The following is a 16,671-nucleotide window of genomic DNA, read 5'->3' on the forward strand; positions in this document are numbered from 1 at the left end:
TTGGAGTCACTTTTAGGCCAGCCGAGGATATCATGGGAGATTCACTTCCTAAAAGTACATTGGAGAAGGAAATTCTGTTTACAATCGATATTGGCTTCAAGGTCGCTATTACTGACACCAGATTTTAGATCTCGAAATTTTATTAATTGTTTTTAACTTCCACTCGCTGCCAGAGCATTAGCCTGGTCTGGATTAGTAATGCAGTAACATTTCCACAACACTATTCCCACATGGGGACCTGTCGGAAACCACACTGCGCAGGGTATTTCTGTGCTGCTTGACAGTTCTGTCAAAAAGAACTCCCACCAATTTGACTGTCGTGATGGGACTGAGGGGGTAATAGTTGGTCAGATTGTAATTATTCCCCTCTTAGGGGACTGGACATAGCTGAGTAATTATCCACATTGCCAGGGAGATGTTAGAGTTGCTGTTAGACTGAGACAGCTTCCCCAGGGACACGGCGAGTTGTGTAGCACAAGGCTTCAGTCCGATTGCAGGAATGGGGTCAGGACCCATTGCCTTTGTCATATCTACTGTGTTCAGCTGTGTCTTCCTCTCACATGCAGCAAATCGAATTAGTTGAAGACTGGCATCTGTGATTTTGTGGGCATCATGATGAGGGTGAGGTGTATCGACTCAACACGTCTGGCAGAGGATGGTGCAGATAAAACATCCTTCTCTTTTACACTGATGTGCAGGTCTGTTCCATTATTTAGGATGGGGATGTTTGGTGGAGCCCTCTCCTCCAGTCATTTTTTTAATCGTCCATCACCATTTATGACTGAATGTGGTAGGACTGCAGGGCTTCGTTCAGATCTGTTGGTGAAGCACGGTAGTTTAAATGAGTTAGCATCAGGTTAAGGTTCATGTGATTCTGACTCTGACATGTTCACCCACACTCGTCACTGAGCCATAGATGGTGTTGATGGTAATGACAGATTGAGGTGTCACCCTGGCAAAAAGTTACAGGTTGTGGTTGAATGCTGTTCTGCTTCTCCTGCTGCTGTAGTCTACAGCACTACATCAATACGCAGTTTCGAGCTGCAATATCTGCAATGCAATTCTGCTGTCTGTTCCCCAATTCTCCCTGAGACCCATTCACCCATCAGCCCTGCACTCAGTGACCTAACCTGATTTCTGATGTGGAAACGCTTCCATTTTCAAACTCTCATTTGCTGAGGGTCTGTCTCCCCGGGTCTTGCTTCCAATCTGACCCATTCCGCAAATGCATTTAACTGATCTTAATTCAAATATTTAATTCACCTGAATCTTTTTCCTTGAGAAATGCCATCTTCTGTGTTTAAACTGAATGTGTTTCCTCTGTTTCTCTCCCTTATCATGATTAAGAGCTCTGTAGGGTCAGTGATGCCAGCGTTATGTAGTTCCAGTGCCAATGAATTATCTGCATTCCCAATAATCTTCACCACATTGTATGTTTTCTGTTTTGGTTTGATGCCTTGTAACTCATGGCTGCCTTGTCCTCCCATGAGTATGTTTCATCTTCTTGGGATTACATTTCTGGTATTATCTTCCGAATTATCCCCACAAACTTCTGGTATTGCGGCTCCATGGCCTTTCCTGCTCAGCTTCCCTTCCAATTAACTCTGGCCAGCTCCTCCCGCATGTCTTTGTAGTTACATTGCTTAATTATAACCACATTACATCGTGAAGAAAGCATGCGTATAAACTGATAGAAGGAGTTTTGAGAGATGGGCCACGAAGAATGACTGGTGGATTTCTTAACTAGATACAAATGGAGAACGAGTGAGAGAGAGGATATAGATATGGAGATGTGGAAAATGAGAAAACTATATTATCGAAAAAAGTAGATATACTATCTCAATATTTTGGCAATTCCTGTGTGCTGTGGTCCTTTGTTCGTGCACGTACAACAGAGCAATATGTTCAAATGCTGGGTCTGATGCCATAACTTTTTTCTCCAACAATATGACAGACACTAGCTTTGGAAAGAACCCAGCAGGCCATCATATTTAATTCCTGGTAGAAAGGGGATTAACTGAAATAAGTTGGGAAACCAAAAACAAGAATTTATAACACACATCCTGATAAGAATGAGAGACTGGAGATGAGAATCCCAGAAAAGGGGGAACGTTGAGAGAAAGGGAAGGTATCACTTCAGATGAGGATCAAATAATGTTTAATGCTTTATAAATTTTATACATCGTGTGCATCATTTTTCGTGAACTGTGTCTCCGTTGTTCATTCAGAATGTGTTGTACACATATGAACAATCTTCCTTATGTGAACACAAACTGATTAAACAGTGTATAAAAATCATTTTTCCTCCATTTTAGACTGTCCTGTTGTCGTGCTAATAGGATATATGAGCACCAACTGGCCACCAAAAGACATGACCCACTCTCACTAGTTTCCATACATGCAGAAAAAGAAGGACACCACGTTGACTGTGACAACACATACTTCCTAGGACAAAGCCACGCATAAAAGTTCTTAGAAGCATGACATTTTAGCCAGAAGTACATCAATACACGCATCAATTTAGATCCTATCTACCTTCCCTTGAACAAAAAAACTGGAAATGACATCACGCAACTTAAGAAACCAAGACCTAGAAATAGAAAGAGACGACATACCACCAGTGCGTCACCAGAGACACTCACTGATTATGTTACCCAGTCATGGTGACGAAACATCTGAAAACAAACCTTCAAGCTTAGCGAGTTAACATACATACTTATAAATTGTTATTTTACTCTTAATCGTGGAATTTGCGACTACTTTGTCACTCATGATTTAAGAGATAACGAGGTGAGGTGAGCTTTTCTGGGTGTGTGGTTTTAATTAACACAGTGTTTCAACATTGACATCATAACTGTTTGAGGGCTTGTCGTATGGGATTTAGACAGATTTAAACAGATTTGGGGTACAAAAGGTTCCAGCAGATTCCATAACTTGCCAGTTAGTGACCTAGATCTTCAAATAAAGCAGGTGAGAAAATTCATTTAATTTTGTTTCCTTGTGGTTGGTTAATTTAAAAGAAATGGCTTTTAATATTACTGAAATGGTTCTGAGGTTTGAAGATGGAACCCAAATTTGCCAAGAAAGTGTAGAAAGACAAAGGAAGGGCATACTTTTAGAATTAACATGTAGATTAGAATTGGGTTTCACCAGAGACAAAAGGAAAGCTGTCATCATAATGGAGTTGGTCAAGCACTGTGGTGTATCAGAGAAGCAGGAAACTGCAGTCGAGTTCGAAAAATCTTAAATTGCAAATATGACAACTGCAGTTGGAAGATAAAGACAGAAACTGAAAGAGAGAGAAGATAGAGAAAGAGAAAGAGAGGAAAAAGGAAGAGAGGGAGAATTTGAAATTCAGAAGTTTGGAATTAGATAAGAAAGTTAAATTAGCAGGATGAAGATGAAGGGAGAATGTAGGAATCTTTACAACTATGTTAATACATTGCCATATTTCGGTGTGAAAAATGGCAAAACTGTTCTTATTTCATTTGCGAAATTGGCTCGCCAGATGGTATGTCCAGTGAACCTGTGGGTAATGCTAGTTCAGACTAAACTGGTGGGTATAGCTTGAGAGGTATGTGCAGCGCTGTCACATGAGGGAGCAAGAGATTATGCAGATGTCAAACAGGCTATGTTAAGTGCTTATGAATTGGTACTAGAAGAATATAGACAGCGGTTCAGAAATATAGAGACGGAACCAGGTCAGACTGATATTGAGTTTGATAGAATTAAACACAGTCATTTTGATAGATAGGTGCAGGCGTTAAAAATGGATAAGACCTGTGAGGCTCGAAGGAAGATTATTCTGCCGGAGACTCACTTCCAGAGATGGTAAGAATTCATGTGAATGAACAGGAAGTTCAAGAAGTGAGAAGCGCAGTAGAAATGGCAGGTAAATATGCATTGGTGCATGAGATGAAATTTAGCTTCTGCGAGGATTTTCATCTTGTGAGGGATAGAAATCGGGAGAAGGGGAGATCCTACACTACAAAACATAGAGTAAAGCACACAGGCAGTAATTTACCACCGGTGGAAAAGAAGCCCAAGGGGGTTGAAAGTGGTGAAAGGCCTCAGGTGTTCTCACTATAACGGAGCGGAACACATAAAACTACAGTGCTGATGGTTTAAGAAGGGCACTGGGAAAAGGTGTTTTCACTGCAGTAAGCTGGGACACATAGTGCTGGGCATTGAAGGAAAGCATTTTGGGAAAAGATGTGGTAAAAGTGTTTAAGCCAGTGGTATTAGTGAAACAGGTAAAGGAGACCCCAAGTAGAGCCGAAGAGCTGCAGGAGAGTGCACAGCCTAGACAGAGGCTGTGTATGGAATCAGTGCCTGATCCCTGTAAAGAATTCGCCTCTGTAGATAAACCTTACTAAGAAAAAATGGGGTGTGGGGGTAGGACAAGAAGTTATAATTTTGCAAGATGCGGGATCTGTTCAGTTTCTAATAGTTGAGAAGTGAGGAGCCGGAAAGGCACAACAGATCAGGCAGCATCCGAAGAGCAGGACAATCGACGTATCAGGCATAAACCCATCGTCAGGAATGTGGCGGGGGAACAAGGGGGCTGACAGAAAAATACGAGGGTAGGAGCTGGGCTGGCAGGAGGGTCACTGGGAGGGCGATAGGAAGATGTAGGTGGGAGTATAAGTGAAATGTCAGAGGGGAGGGTGGAGTGGATAGGTGGGAAGGAAGATGGACAGTTAGGGCAGTTCAAGAGGGCAGTGCTAATTTGAATGGTTGGATCTGGGATGAGGTTGGGGAGGGGCACTTTGGAAATTGGTGAAGTTCAGAGTTTGTGAGAAGAATTGTAGCTCGGGTGCTCGTTGCTGTAGTTCTGTTCGCCGAGCTGGAAGTTTTTGTTGCAAACGTTTCGTCCCCTGTCTAGGTGACATCCTCAGTGCTTGGGAGCCTCCTGTGAAGCGCTTCTGTGGTGTTTCCTCCGGCATTTATAGTGGCCTGTCCCTGCTGCTTTCAGTTGTCAGTTTCAGCTGTCCGCTGTAGTGGCCGGTATATTGGGTCCAGGTCTATGTGTTTGTTGATGGAGTTTGTGGATGAGTGCCAAGCTTCTAGGAATTCCCTGGCTGTTCTTTGTTTCACTTGCCCTATAATGGTAGTGTTGTCCCAGTCAAATTCATTTTACTTGTCGTCTGCGTGTGTGGCTACTAGGGATAGCTAGTCGTGTCGTTTCGTGGCTAGTTGATGTTCGTGGATGCGGATCGTTAGCTGTCTTCCTGTTTGTCCTATATAGTGTTTTGTGCAGTCCTTGCATTCCTGTGAGTGTGGAGTTGATTATCCGGTGTGTATTCTCTATTTCCGTGTTTTTAATGATCAAGGTTGGGGAAGTAACAGTGATATTGAGTGACAGAGGGTCAGTTCCAGGAATACAGTTTGTTCTTGGGAATGATTTAGCAGGATCCAAGGTGGAAAAGGCACCCCTTGTGGTGGAGAAGCCAAAGTAAGACCAGGGAACAGGGGAATTACAATATAAATACCCAGGGATTTTTCCAGACTGTGTAGTAACAAGATCCAACCATTCAAATGCTTGCATGGGATTTTGTACACTACGTTAGTTTAGCTCATGTTGATTATCGGGTCCTTCGTTTTGGTGAGTTGTTGTCTGAGAGTGGCTGTTGGTTTGTGTGCTGTTATAAGTCCTAGTGGTCGCAGTAGTCTGGCTGTCATTTCAGATATGTTCTTGATGTATGGTAGTATGGCTAGTCCTTTGGGTTGCGGCATGTCCTCGTTCTGTTGTCTCTCCGTTAGGCATCTGTTGATGAAATTGCGAGGATATCGTTTTTTGCGAATACCTTGTATAGGTGTTCCTCTTCCTCTTTTTGCAGTTCTGGTGTGCTGCAGTGTGTTATGGCCCTTTTGAACAGTGTCTTGATGCAACTTCGTTTGTGTGTATTGGGGTGGTTGCTTTCATAGTTCAGGACTTGGTCTGTGTGTGTGGCTTTCCTGTGTACCTTAGTGGTGAATTCTCCGTTTGGTGTTCTCTGTACCCTCACGTCCAGGAATGGGAGTTGGTTGTCCTTTTCTTCCTCTCTCGTGAATCGGATTCCTGTGAGTGTGGAGTTGATTATCCGGTGTGTATTCTCTATTTCCGTGTTTTTAATGATCAAGGTTGGGGAAGTAACAGTGAGATTGAGTGACAGAGGGTCAGTTCCAGGAATACAGTTTGTTCTTGGGAATGATTTAGCAGGATCCAAGGTGGAAAAGGCACCCCTTCTGGTGGAGAAGCCAAAGTAAGACCAGGGAACAGGGGAATTACAATATAAATACCCAGGGATTTTTCCAGACTGTGTAGTAACAAGATCCCACTGTCGTAAGTTACAGCAGGAAGGAAAACCGAAAGAAATCGCCAAAGGAGTTGATGCATGGAAGACTCAGGCTAAAGCATCTCTAGTGGCTGGAATGAACAAGGACGTGATTAATTTTCGTTGTACATGTCATACATGCCAAATGGTAGGTAAGTCACAGGCAGTAATAAAACCAGCACCGTTGTTGCCAATTCCTGTATTCAAATAACTTTTCACGTGAGTTATGATTAATTGTGGACCTCCCCTTTCCAAATTAAAGTGGAAACTAATATCTGCTGATCATAATGGATGTGTCCACCAGATTTCCAGAGGCAATTCCATTATGGAGTATTATGGCAAAAAGGGAGGGAGAGGAGTTGGTAGCTTTCTTTACTCACTGTGGGCTACGCAGTGTGATTCAGTCAGACCAAGGGTCTCATTTTACCAACCAGCTGTTTACGGACGTCATGGATAGCTTCTGCATACAGCAGTTTAAATCAAGTGCGTCCCAGCCCGAATCCCAGGGAGCCTTGGAAAGTTGGCATCAGATGCTGAAGACAATATTAAAGGTGTACTGTCAGAATTACCCGAATGATTGGAATAAAGGTGTCTCATTATATTGTTTGCCATTAGAGATCCCCCAAATAAATCTACTCACTTTACTTCCTTTGAGTTAATCTTCGTATATGAAGTGAGAGGTCCTTTGAAATTAATTAAATATAAATTGACAGGACTGAAGTCGGAGATCTCACACTTGGGTTATATATCTGACGTGAGGGAGAAATTAGATGGAGTAGGTGAGTTAGCTAAACAGCACCTGAAGAGGACACAGCATGGAATGAAGCAGGTGGCAGATAAAAACTCTGAAATATTGATGATTTCCCGTGGGGATGACGTGTTAGTATTGCCACCAGTGGTAGGAAATCCCTTCAAAGCCAGGTTTAGTGCCCCCTTTCAAATTAAAAAAAAAATTGAGTCAGTTCAACTATCTGGTAAAGATACCAGATATGACATAAAAAGTTAGAGTATGTCATGTGAATGAATAATGCACCACCACATTTAAGACTCGGGAACAGAGTTGCGGCCAGATGAACAAATTGTGCAATTTTTCTATATGATGTGGTGATCTTTAGCAAGTGATTGAAAGCTCACATGTTACAGTTGGCAGAGCATTTTGAATGATTACAAGAAGCAAACTTGGTAATAAACTTTAAGAAAACAGAATTCGCGAAGGCAGAGGTGACGTTCTTGGGACATTACATTGGACATGGAAGGTTGCCCCCATGGAACACAAAGACGAAGGGTTTTGAGGAATTTCCATGACCATCCTCAAAGAAAGACGTGCATCGATTTTTGGAACTGAGTGGATTCTATCGGAAGTTTGTTGCAAACTTCAACAGTGTATTGGCACCACTGATGGATTTACTAAAGAAGATCACAGAATTGTGGTGGACAGAACAATGCCAGAAGGCATTTGAGAATTTTAAAGCAGGATTAATCACCGCACCAGTTTTAGCTGAACCAAATATTCTGAAACCCTTTGAAAATTGTGTATGATGCTCGGGATATACTGGTCGAAGATGTATTGATACAGAAAGATGATGATGGAATTGAATGACCAATTGGCTACTTCTCGAATAAACTCAATATCCACCAGAAAGAAAAATACAACATCTCCATTATTGAAAAAGAATGATTAAGTTTAGCACTGGACTGACAATATTTTAATGTTTATATGATAAAGGAATTGTCGGAGATGGTTGTGGAGAACGACATACCTCTCGCATTTTTTGGAATGTTTAAAGACCAGAATATGAGACTATTTCATTTGAGTCTTATCTTACCGACATGAACCTTACAAAATGTAGATGCTGTGGGTCCTAAAATGTGATAGCAGATGCGTTATCGCGGATTTAAAGAAAAAGGTTTCGATAAAATTTGACTTATTGCGGTGTTATATATATGTGTGCAGAATTAATATGTATGGTATAGCTGAGATTAATACGTTTGTAATTCATAATAATGGGATTAAGAATTAGAGGAAAAGAAATGAAGCCATCTTTTCATTCTGCCATTTCATGTTTTTTTTAAAAGTGGGGACATGTTATGAAGCCGAAAGCATGTCCGGTCATTTTAAGACAGAACGGGTTTTGCTGTATAGAAAGTACAGCCACAGATGCCAGCTAAAGGTCACACTCTTCCACATGTAACAATTAGCTGGGAAATGGAAACCTGAGTTTTGGTTGCTGTTTTGACAACAATTTAAAGACAACAAAAGAGTTTAAATAACGCTCAGGATACCAGAAGCCAACAGAATGTGAATATTATTGTTTGGACACCTGGAAAGCAATCAAATTATGAGAATTATTATATCATGGGTGTATATAAACCCAGCATTTTGAACACTAGAGGGAGAGCCACTGCCATCCAAAAGCAGAGTAAATGCTGTAGAGCAGGAGTGGTAACTTGCCATTTCTAACACTCTATCAAAGATACATGTTCATGTCAAACCTACTTGCGTAAAAAGAATGACCCAGGAGATCAGCAGCTGAAAGAGTGAACACAGCGGGGAAGATAGAGAATGTGTGGTCTTGAGATTGTAATGTTTCATATGTGGGTTGTTGGAATAGCATATTTTTACAGTCAGATAGTAAGTAGCTAAGACAAGAGGGGCTTGGATTCGTGAATAGTTGTTGTTTAGTGTTCACAATTAAAGTTAAGAAATTAACTTGCTAATTTTTCTTTAAATTGTTGAATTTAGGAGATCTGTGCCACTCATATTTTAACAGATTATGAGGTGAGGCGAGCTTTTCTGGGGCTTTGGTTTTAATTAACAGAAGGGTTTGACTCCACTTTGTAAACGTCCATCCACGCTAAACCCATTTCCCTGCAGTTGGCCCATACACTTCCAGTCCTTTCTGATCCACATATTTATCCAAATGCTTTTGAAATGCTGTTAATGTGCCCCCTCAGCCACATCTGCTGGCAGCTCATCAACGTACCAGCCCTTTGTGTAAAGAAGTGGCCCCTCAGGTTCCCTTTTCCTCCTTCCCCTTTAACCTTAAACTGATCCCCTCTCGTCCTCGATTTTCTAAACCTTGTAAAAGACTGAGAGCATTCACCCTATCCATATCCCTCATGATCTGATACAGCTCTATAAGGTTCCCCCCTCAGTCTTCTCCACTCTAAAGAAAATGACCTAGCTTGTCCAACCTCTCCCTATAACTCAGACCATTGGGTCCTGCCAACGTCCTTGTAAATTTCGTCTGCACTCTTTCTAATTTCATAACATCCTCCCTATAACAAAGGTGACAAAACTGAACAAAATATTCCAAGTGCGGCCTTACCAAAGTCCTGTGTAACTGCAACATAAGGTCCCAACTTCTATACTCAATGTCTTGCCTGATGAAGGCCAGTGTTGCAAATGCCCTTTTCACTGCCCTGTCGACCTGTGACTCCACTCTCAGGGAACCATGCACCTGAACGCCAAGGTCTCTCTGCACCATACACCCCTTAAGGCTCTCCCATGCACCATGGAACTCCTATCTTGATTTGAGAATCCAAAATGCAAGACCTCACACTTCTATATTTACTTCCATTTGCCATTTCTCGGCCCACTTGCCCACTTGATTAAGGGCCTGCTGCAATTTCTGATAATCTTTCTCACTAATCACAATACCACTTATTTTAGTGTCATCTGCGAACTTACTAATCATGCCTTGTACATTCTCAATCAAATCATAGATAACAAACAGCTATGTACCCAGCCTCCGGTCTGACAAGCATCCTTCCACTAAATTCTCTGCTTCCTACCAACAAGCCAACAGTGTATCTAATTGGCCAAATCCCCCAACATTCTACGTGATGGAACCTTCCAGAGCAGCCTGCCATGTGGAACCTTATTAAAGGCCTTACTGAAATCCGTAGAGACTACGTTTACCGCCCTCGTCAAACTTCTTGGTCACTTCACCAAAGGACTCGAAGAAATTTGGGAAACATGATCTCCTACTCAAAAGTCTATGCTGACCGGTCTGAATCAAACCCTGTGTAAGTAATGGGTGCCGTCAATGGTATGTGTCCTTCATTATAAGATGATTCGAGTACATATGTAAAGTCATCTTTCTGCTGTTGTAGAGCTTTGCTGAGAGCGCATTTGGGGCATTCCGTACAGATTTGATCACCTTTGTAAGGAATGATCTCCTTACCACAGACACGCGTGATGGTATCATGAGAATAAAGTGAAGAAGCTGAGTTTTTATTCTGTAGAGCTGTGAGAGACGAAGAAATGGTGATGCTGAAACACGAGGAGTGGCAGCGATCACTTATTTCCAAAAGAGACATTAACAGGGAGAGAAATTCCATACTTTACCCAGGATTGATTGGTTTGATTTATTGTCACGTGTACCTCAGTACAGGGAAACACTTTATTTATGAGCAGTGGAGGCAGATCATAGTCAGCATGGCCAGACAGATCATAGGGTAGAAATAGACTTGGACAGAGTAAGGCATACAGGTTACACAGAACAGGACGTGCACTAGATAAGATCAACATGAACAAGATGAACATTATTTGAACTTAGAGAGTCCATTCATCCATCTAACGTGACTTTCCTAATAGTTTATATGCCTTAATTAACTCTCCCCACGTTATTGTCCAGTCAGCGTGTGAACCCGTACTGAACGTCATGTTGCTCAGAATCCACAACAGCAGCCACAATACCTTCCATCTGAAACAGGTAGCCATTCCCACCCACTTCCGCCCTACACAGAGAACACCAGGCTGTCTTCTCGTAGATGAAAGATGTCTTCTTGAGACTTCACACAAGACATATGGTTTCTCTGCTCACCGCTAGAGAACCATGTTAAAGTCCTATAAGCAATGGAGCCAAGAGGGACAAAGTGGAGCAGTCTGTCTGTGCAGCCTCTGCTCCACTTGTTCATCATGTTAGAGCATCAATTAGGAGACAGTGAGGACTGCCGATGCTGGAGATCAGAGTAGAGAGTGGATTGCTGGAAAAACACAGCAGGTCAGGCAGCGTCCGAGAACCAGGAGAATCGACATTTCGGGCATAAGACATTCATCAGGAATCAGCATAAATTACCTCATTCTGCCCCCGTGTAAGTACATTATGTTGGGAATGGCCTCCTACTGTTCCTGTGTAAGTGGCTCAAGAGACTGACTAGCTACTTCCTCGTCCGATTGGACAGGGCCAAGTGCCTGACTGGGTTCCTGTTTGACAGCTCGATGTGCTGACAAGTGTGACAATGCTGCAGCTTTAAGAGGTTATTTTGTTCTGGTTTAATTTAAGAGAGAGCTTCAACGATTGTTACCAAGCTGGCTAGCTAAGACCACTCGAGTAAACAGCGAGGGAGGCCTTGGGTTTGTTATAATGCAGCCTGAATGGGTGTGGCCAGCTCTCACAGGTTAGGATCACTGGGCTTTGGTTTCTCGGCAACATCAGAAACTATTGGGGTCTCTACAGAGTTGGAAGCTTCAGTGGATGTCTCCTGGTTGCTACTCTCTCTGAATTTTCTCTTGCTGCTGTTTTTAATTCCTGGATTGGAGAGATGTTTGTGACATTCTGTGTCTGAATATTTCTTTTTGTCAAGGGCTGTATTTATGGGAGTTTCCTATGTTGGAATAGTTCATTAGTAATAGCTCCTAGATCTATTATTCTGTTAAGATGTCCAATATAATTACGTTATTCTAAATTCCTCTTTCTTTGTTTTTGTTTCACCTTTCGTGTTTAAGTAAATGGTGTTTTGCTTACCACCGAGTAGTTTGACCAGTCACATTGCATCTGGAACAGAAACTTTACATTTCCATTAAAATAAGAAAACATTAGAATCGTGGCTACTGCCTTCAAATATTTTCGAGGGGCTCCGATGTGGTCCATCACGCTAGACTCCTTCCCTTCCTGAGTAATAGGCTGGAGGCACTGAATGGGCTATCCCTGTTCTTCTCCAATAGTGTCAATGGGCTGAATGGCTTCCTCATATTCCTGTGAAACCAGCGTTAGGTGCTGAATGAACTCTTGTTTTACTGTGGCAATGTGCAGTTACATGAATGTTACAGACACGTTAACAGCACAAGTCTCAATGTAGTCTGGGTCTTGCTGCACATGGACACAGACCAGTTCAGGAGCTGAGGGGGGACAAAATATTCTGAACATTGTGGAATCTTCAGTGACCATCCCCACTTCTGATCTTATGTTGGTGGGGATGGAGACATTGATGAAGCAGCTGAAGCTGTTTGTGAAGAGGAAGCTACCCTGAGGATCTCCAAGAGAGGTGACCCAGGACTGAGATGATGAACATCTTCCTTTGTGCCATGTTTGACTCCAAACACTGGAGAGTTTACTCTGTTTCCCATTAAGTTCAGCTCCTTGGTGTAAACAGACGTCAACCACTGCCTTGACATCAGGGCCAATCATTTTTATCTGAACTCTTGAGTCAACCTCTTTTGTTCATATCAATAAGACATGATATAGGAGCAGCAAGTGTTTTCTTCAAACAGGTGGGATTGAATGTCAGGATTTCTGTTCTCAAGAGTGGTGGGGAGCAAGATGACTGAAAGTGTTTGAAGAGGAGGTACTGGATATTGACCTGTCAGAGAGGTGAGGGCTATGAATAATTGGGTATGAAAAAGGATTTGAGACCGAGAGCAGATCAGTCATGATCTTAGTGAAGGGCAAGGCAGGCTTGGGGAGTGAACGACCTTCCCCTGATTCTGATGTTCTCCCATTCTGATATTTGAAAGTTAGTGGGTGTTATTTTCATGAAAGTTATTTTCTTGAATGTTGCAGTCAGGGAGACCAGAGGATTTTGTGAGCCATTGCTTGGTGAGGTATGTGGGCTGTATTCACATGAACCTGGGTCTACAACATGACCAACAAAGGAAGCACAAGTTGCCGAGAGGGGGACCTCTGCAAAGAGAGATGAGGGGCCTCTTTCATATCCAGCCTGGATTTTCCAATTACATTTCCCAAGTCACCTCAAACCGTGTGGGACAGTCTTGAAGGGCTGAATGGTCTCCTCTGTTTATGTGCACCAGGTTATAGGAATAAGTAGCCTCCAACTGCTCCTGTCGAGCATGTTTGAGCGGCTGAATGGAACACAGGAACATGGGACTAAGGAGCAGGAATGGGTCATTGGATACTTTGAGCCTTCTCCCCCAGGCACTAAGATTGTGGCTGATCAGGTTGGGGTATCAGACCCACTTTCCTGTCTGTGTCCCATTTTGCATGACTCACTTCTCTGTCAAATATTTACCTAACGCAGCTTTCAATCAATATGAGCATAGAGGCACAATAAACTTCCAGTGAAGAAAATTCCGACTTAAAAGGTTCTTTCAGAATTTTTCATCATCCCTCTTGTAGAATCAGAGAGTCATGCAGAACGGAAATAGACCCGTTAGTGCAATCGGTTCACTCCGATCAGATATCAAATCTGATCCAGTCCCATTTGCCAGCATTTGGCCATTATCCCTCCTCTCAGATACTTTTAAATGTGCGACTGTAACCGCCTTCACTACTTCCTCTGACAGCACTTTCTATGCACGCACCACTCTCTGTGTGAAACATTTACCTTCAGGTCCATTCTAAATCATTCGCCCTCCTGCCTTCAGCCTATGCCCTCTTGTTCTGGACTCCCCTATCCTGGGGAGCAGAACGTGGCTGTTCAGAATATCCATGCCCCTAATGGTTTTATAAACCTCTATATTGTCACTCCTCAACCTCTGACACTCCAGGGGGAAACACCTCAACCTAATCACCCTCTCCAGAAAGCTAAAACTTCCAGTCCTGGAACATCTGTGTAAATCGTTTCTGCAGAAAACCGAGTTGTACGCAGTATTGTTAAAGTGGCCTCACCAACATCCTGTACAGATACAACATACCACCACAACTCCTATACTCAATGCTCTGACTGATTAAGGCAAATGTGCCGAATGTGTTCTGTCCCACTCTCTCTACCTGCGACTCCACTTTCATGGAACAAAATACCTGCATCGCTCGGTCCAGTTGTTTCACAACACGGCTCAGGACCTTATCATTAAGTGTATAATTTCTGCCCTGATTTGCCTTCACACAATACAAAACCTCGTATTTATCTAAATTAAACTTCATCTGTCACTCCTTGTCCCTTTGTCCCATCTAAGTGTGATCTCGTTGTACTCTGAGATAATCTACTACACCACCTTTCTGATGTCATCTGTGAATTTACTAACTATGGCCCCAATATTCACATCTAAATCCTTTACATAAATGATGAAATACAGTGAACTCAGTACTGATTCTTACAGCACACTGCTGCTCACAAGCCTCAAGTCTAAAAAATATCCCTCTTCCTTCAGGACAAATGTGACTAGCTTCCTCTGTATTCCACGTGACTAAAACTTAATAATCTGTCTACCAATCGGAATGAAATACTAGCTATGAAGAGAGGCTGAGTAGGTTAGGTTTATTTTCCCTTGAAAAAAGGAGATTGGGGGGTCCTGGTTGAGGTTTGCAAAATCATGAAGGTATAGACAGGGTGGTTAGAGACAAGCTTTTTCCCAGGGTGAAGGATTCAATAACGAGAGGTCGTGCTTTCAAAGTGAGAGATGGAAGGTTTAAGGGGGATACACGCGGTAAGTACTTCACGTAGATGGTGGTGGGCGTTTGGAACGCTTTTCCAGCAGATGTGGTGGAGGCAGGCACGGTAGATTCATTTAAGATGCGTTTGGACAGATGCATGAGTAGGTGGGGAGCAGAGGGATACAGATGCTTAGGAATTGACCGACAGATTTAGAGAGTACGGTTGGATCGGTTCAGGCTTGGAGGGTGAAGGGCCTGTTCCTGGGCTGTAAATTTTCTTTGGTCTTTGTTCTTTAAATGAACACCTTGCTGAGGTCCATATGGACAACGTCTACCAAATTGCCTTCATCAATCTTCTTTGTCACCTTTTCAAAAAAATCAACCAAATTAATGAGACATGATTTCCCATGCAGAAAGCCACGTTGTCTACTCCAATCAACCCTTGCCTTCCCAAATGTATGTAAATCATGTCCCTCAGAATCCCCTCCAACAACGTACCCACCACTGACATCAGGCTCATTGGGCTATAGTTCACTGGCTTTTTGGGTCACTGTTTCCTTTTCTAGTCCCACTCCTCACTACTCGCAACAAATGTTAAATGGAACCAGGTCGGTGATATGGCCGATGATATCGGTCTCAGACTGGGTCAGGGTCAGTTTTATGAACAAGTCAGGTTAGTTTCTTTAATCTGCTAAAACAACACGTTTATGATCCAGAGCAATGTTACTCAAACTATGATGGAAAGATGAATGGCAAACTGTTTGGGTATTCCAAATATACAATCAGTATTTCCCTTTCTAAAAACACTGACACACACACACACACACACACACACACACACACACACACACACACACACACACACACACACACACACACACACACACACACACACACACACACACACACACACACACACACACACACACACACACACACACACACACACACACACACACAATCTCTGCAATTTTAACTTGAAAGAACTTGGTCCAAATATTATTGGAACTCGTGACAAAGGAAAAATTGTGAGATTGTCCAAAACGTTATTCTGCTTCTGAAGATATTGTACTCACACAAGCTGCTAGCAATGGGATTCCATCCAGGGAGAGTTTGGATTTGGCTGAATTCCCTTTGCTTTAGGCATTGAGTAGATTCCAGTGAATTCTGGTCAGTGATCACACAAAGGGCAGCACGGTGGTTAGCACTGCTACCTCACAGCACTGGGGACTTGGGTTCGATTCCAGCCTTGGGTGACTGTCTGTGTGGAGTTTGCACATTCTCCCCTTGTCTGTGTGAGCTTCTAATGGGTGATCCAGTTTCATACCACAGCTCAAACTGTGTAGGTTCGGTGGATTGGTCATGCTAAATTGTCCGTAGTGTTCAGGGATTTCTAGGTTATGTGCAATAGTCAGGGGTAAATATAGAGAAATGGGTTGGGAAGGTTGGTATGGACTTGTTGGATCGAAGGGCCTGTTTCAACACTGCAGGGAGTCTATAAAAATAAGAAAGGTAACGATGACTGTAGAGTTTGTTTTAGCTCACCCACATTGCTGTGGTGAGGAACAATGAAGGAGAGAGACTGCAATAGGCCGTTCCTTCTCAGGAAGATTACATTTTCTCTCTATCTGAGCTGAATCACACAGTAATGTCATCCTCTCCCAAACTGGACCATGTGAGGTCTCCTTGTACATTGTCCAAACTATGTCTCCAACACATTCCCTGTTCCATGTAGGTGCATCATTGCTGCTGTCATACACAGAGCCATACCCTTCGCAGAAAATGGTCTCGGTCAA

The sequence above is a fragment of the Chiloscyllium plagiosum genome, unplaced genomic scaffold, assembly GCF_037043375.1.
Source record: "Chiloscyllium plagiosum isolate Xiang-an unplaced genomic scaffold, Cpla_swu_hap1 HiC_scaffold_8, whole genome shotgun sequence".
NCBI classification, from domain to species: domain Eukaryota; kingdom Metazoa; phylum Chordata; class Chondrichthyes; order Orectolobiformes; family Hemiscylliidae; genus Chiloscyllium; species Chiloscyllium plagiosum.